Consider the following 4,769-nt stretch of genomic DNA (forward strand, 5'->3'; position numbering starts at 1 on the left):
ATTGTTTGGCAGGCCTGGGCTGGATTTGAGCCCGCCACTCTGGTGTATGTGGCTGGTGCCCTAGCCTCTGAGCTACAGGCGCTGAGCCTGTTTATATTTTTTTAAACTCTGAGTTCATACCTGTATTTCCAAATCCAGTCTAATGCTTCTGGGTTCTCTCTAGCTGTCACTTGTTCTGTTTGAAAATACCGGCTGCAGTAGTGAGAAGCCTGGCTCTTGTTATCAATGTGTTATTAGCTTAATCAGTTTGCTGACTTTCCTTCTTCACTCTCTGTCTCATCTGCCTGCTGTCTCCTTCCCTGCCCTTCTCCCCTGCCCTGCGTCCCTGCCAGGCACTGCTCTCTCCCCTAGGCACCCGGGCACTTGTGTGTCAGTGAGCACGTGTCCCCATGTGCACTCCATGTCCTTAGGTGCACCGTGGCACAAAATATAATAATATTTCATGGATGAAATTATGTACCATTTTTATGCATTAGTACTGTTGTTAGAATGTATTTTTTTTCCTATTTTCAGTTTAAATTTACACTTAAAAAAAATGAGTGCTTATTTTGTGTTGAGGCATCTTGTTAGGTATAGAAGTGAAGAAGGTGGCCACAGTCTCTGTCCATACAGAAGCATAACTAGTGGGTGAAACAACTGAATTGTGTATGATGAGTTTTACAAAATGGATGAACGGGGGGTTTGGAGGTATTTCCTGAGTACCCTGTATTTAGTTTTTCTTATGCCTGGTATCATCTGTGTTCTCTAAGATTTACTGAATGAATTGTTTAGTAGTTGAGGAACAGGTATGTGTGTGTGTCTGAGTACAAGCCTGGGTGTAAAAGTGCCTCTGAGAGTTGCAAATCTAAGACCCCACACTTTGATTAGATGATTTCACATAGTCTTCTTATGGTTGGGGGGCGATAATAGCTCATGTTTCAGAACAAACTGAAATTTGTATTGTGAAATGGTTCATACGCTTATGGGAGTTGATGTAGGGTAAAATGGTTTCTCTAAAACCATTTATATAATGATAATTATGCATGTAAGTGCAGTAATAAAAATGAGTCATAAATAGCCTCTCCTAACCTTCAAAAAGTAAACAGTCTAATGAAACAGTACATTGTGTTATAAAACAAGACCTATGACATATAGCACATTGAAGATTTTTTTTTTTTTTTTGAGACAGAGTCTCACTATGTCACCCGTGGTGTCACAGCTCACAGCAGCCTCAAACTCTTGGACTCAAGTGATTCTCTTGCCTCAGCCTCCCAAATAGCTGGGACAATAGGCACCCGCCACAACGCCCACCTATTTTTTCTTGCAGTTGTCCTTGTTGTTTAGCTGGCCTGGGCCAGGTTTGAACCCACCACCCTCTACGTATGTGGCTGGTGCCTTAACCACTGTGCTACGGGTGCCGAGCCCACAATAAAGATTTGAAAATATTGAGTTGCATGTGAACTTACTTGTTTGCCTAAATATTAAAACCTGTTTACATTGAATATCATTGCTTAATAATAGTTAAATGCTATATAAACTAACTAGCAAAACATTTTCTAAAAAACGTTAAGCCCATTACGAAGACTCTGTAAAAATTTAAAAACAAAAGTTGCCATGGTCTTATTTATATAATGGTTCTTTGTGATATTGCCTAAATATTTGGGAAGTATACGTGCTACATTATGAAATCCATGAATAAGGTTTGATACAGCCATTCCTTATTCAATATACAGATGTATGGAATTAGACCTAAAGAGCTATGGAGACATGAAGGAGCTTTTGCAATCATTTTCCTTTGTATATTAAGGTAGAAGGACTTAGACTAGGTCATAGAGCTTGAGTTCAGTAGAGGCAGGAACCTGAATAAGAATTTACCTTGTGAGGCTCTTAGTCAAAATCCACACCACAGGTCTTAGTGCTTCTGGATTTGGTGAGGTAGTGGTTGTAATTATCTTCATTATTGTTTCTTTGCCATTTTTTTTTTCCTCCTTGAGACAAAGTCCGACCCTTTGTCCTGAGCAGAGTGCAGAGTGCAATGGCGCCATAGCTCACTGCAACCTCAGACTCAGGCTGTGGGCATACCTCGGCCTCAGCTTCCGGAAGCCACTGGGATTACAGGCGCTTAGGCCGTGGCGCCCAGTTGGGTTTTTTTAGGAGTTAGGGTCTCACTCTTGCTCAAGCACATCTCCTGAGCTCAAGCAGTTCTTCCTCCTCAGCCTTATAGTGCTGGGATTACAGGTGTGAGCCACTGTGCCCAGCCATTTTTACTGTTTAATAAAAATGCATGCAATGTCCTCTCCTTAGTGTGTAAGTCAAGATTCTGAGAAGTGAGTTCAGCATTAGCTGTGTACATGTATGATAAATAGAAAATCTGAATTGCCTTACTATTATGGCTGAAGTGGTTGTCCATTCCTTTCCTGAGGATTTCTGGAATTTTGTGAGGAGGTGAATAGTACTGAGGGCTTAGCTTACCGCAGTTAAAGTGGCAGTTATCTAAATAACATTTTGATAGTAGAGGCTACTTGTAGCCTGTAAACACAGGTTTGGCTGGTAGGCTTTGTCATTTCTGTGTCTCTCTTTTTTTTTTTTTTTTTTTTTTTGAGACAGCGTCTTACTCTGTCACCCTCAGTAGAATGCTGTGGCATCACAGCTCACAGCAACCTCCAACTCTTGAGCTTAAGTAATTCTTTTGCCTCAGCCTCCCAAGTAGCTGGGACTACAGGCTCTGAGCCTGTCTCTTTCTTTTTAAGACAAGAGTCTCACTCTGTTGCCCAGGCTATACTGCCATGGCATCACCCAAGTTCACAGAAACCTCATACTCCAGGGCTTAAGCAATTCTCCTGCCTCAGCCTCCCAAGTAGCTGGGACTACAGGTGCCTGCCATGATGCTTGGCTAATTTTCCTGTTTTTAATAGAGATGAGGTCTCATTCTTGCAGAGGCTGGTCTTGAACTCCTGAGCTCCAGGGATCTTCCTGTCTCTTTCCCAGAGTGCTGGGATATAGGCACGAGCCACTGCACCAAGCCTGTCTTTTTCTGTTTTAGATTTATAGGTATTGTAAGAGGGAGAGAATAGCAAATTGAATTTTGAATATTGGCATGGTGGGCCAGTAAATGCATCTATAAATCAAAAGGAGTATTTTAACAAAAGTTTGGAGGAGCAATTTGTGGAGTTGGAGTCTGTACTAGAGAAAATTGTGTTGCTGCTTTAGAAGAGTTGCACAACTGCAGACATTTAAATTATGAAAACACATGAATATATGTATAACATAAATGTATTTTAAAATATACTGTGCACTTAAATGTTTGGGAAATACTTAAAAATGTGTTTAAAAATTTGGATGCAGTGTCTGAGTCTGGTTAAATGGCAAATCTCAGCAGCATATTTAATGTTTGGAGCTTTGGGCCAGGGTTGTAAGTTCTATAACTTCGATTTAATAATGGATTTTAGAAATTTGAAACTGTTTAAGCAAACAGTACAGTCATGTGTGCAACTTAATGCAGGTTGTGATTTGTGTCTGAGTTTTCTTTCTGTATTTGTTGATGGAAAGAAAGAGCAAGTTTAGGTAATGTGGTCCTAGCACAGATATACGATATAAAACCATCACATCCAGAGAGTTGAAAGGTCATTTGCAGATGTTTGTACGAAAGGTCATTTGCAGATGTTTGTACTCCATTGAACTTTCTAGAAATGACTTGTCTCCTTGTAAACCCTCTAAGATAAGAACTGAAGAAAGAAACCTTATGTTATACTGGTCATAAAGTCACTGAGAAACTACCCGTTTTGATGTCTTTGAGCGTAGCTCTTAAAGACTCTCAAAAGGTGAAATTAGTAGTGAACTTGGTATTTATATTCATTTTGAAACTGTTTTTGTATTAGTGCAATATGAGCTAGGCATTTTCCCTTTATTGAAAGTTGGAAATTGGTTCACATAGGTTAAGGAACTTACCCGAGGAAAAAAGATCTGGAATTTGAACTCAGAAATGTCTGACCTGATGTTTTTACAGATCAAGCTTTTTTTTTTTCTTAAACTTTTAATTTAGTTCAGATTAATATGAGGGTACAGATGTTTAGGTTACATTGTTTTCGGTTCTAAGGTGAAGTCCAAGTTGTAGTTGAGCCCTTCCTGCAGAGGGTGTGCTGAACACCCTCACACTGTGCACATTAGGTGAGATCCCCCCAATCGCCTTCCTCCCTTTCCCATTCCCCTCAATAGAATATACTATTGAGGGGGAGTTTTTCTCTCCTGTGGGCATCTAATTGTTTATATATAGGTTTCATATTAATGTTGAGTACACTGGATGCTTGTTTTCTATTCTTGAGATAACTTTACTAGGGAGAATGTTCTTTTAGCTCAATTGAAGTAAGTATAAACAGTGTCAAGTCTCCATCTTTCCTCATGGCTGAATAGTACTCCCTGGCATATATACACCAGTCTGTTAATCCATTCATGGGTTGTTGGGCACTTGGGTTGCTTTCATATCTTACCAATTATGAATTGAGCTACAATAAACATTCTAGTGCAAATGTTCCTGTGGTGAAATGATTTGTTTCTGTCTTCGTGGTAGATACATAGTAATGGGATTGCAGGATCAAATGGAAGGTTGACTTTTACTTCTTTGAGATTTCTCTGTACTTCTTTCCATTGAGGTTATATTAGTTCCAATCCCTCTGGCAGTATGGGGATTTGGGGCTATTCTCACTGGGTTTAGGTGATAGCTCAGAGTGATCTTGATTTGCATTTTTCTGATGATTAGCGACAATGAGCATTTTTTTTCCTTTTTTTTTTTT

At 39.7% G+C, this 4,769-nt stretch overlaps 1 protein-coding gene across 1 annotated transcript in view; it reads left to right on the top strand.

Moving 5' to 3' along the window:
• KLF12 (Kruppel like factor 12) overlaps positions 1-4,769 on the top strand; it is a 424,059-nt gene that overhangs the window by 4,131 nt on the left and 415,159 nt on the right. The window lies entirely within an intron of this gene.

The sequence above is a fragment of the Otolemur garnettii genome, unplaced genomic scaffold, assembly GCF_000181295.1.
Source record: "Otolemur garnettii isolate 467f Iridium unplaced genomic scaffold, OtoGar3 scaffold00036, whole genome shotgun sequence".
Lineage (NCBI taxonomy): Eukaryota > Metazoa > Chordata > Mammalia > Primates > Galagidae > Otolemur > Otolemur garnettii.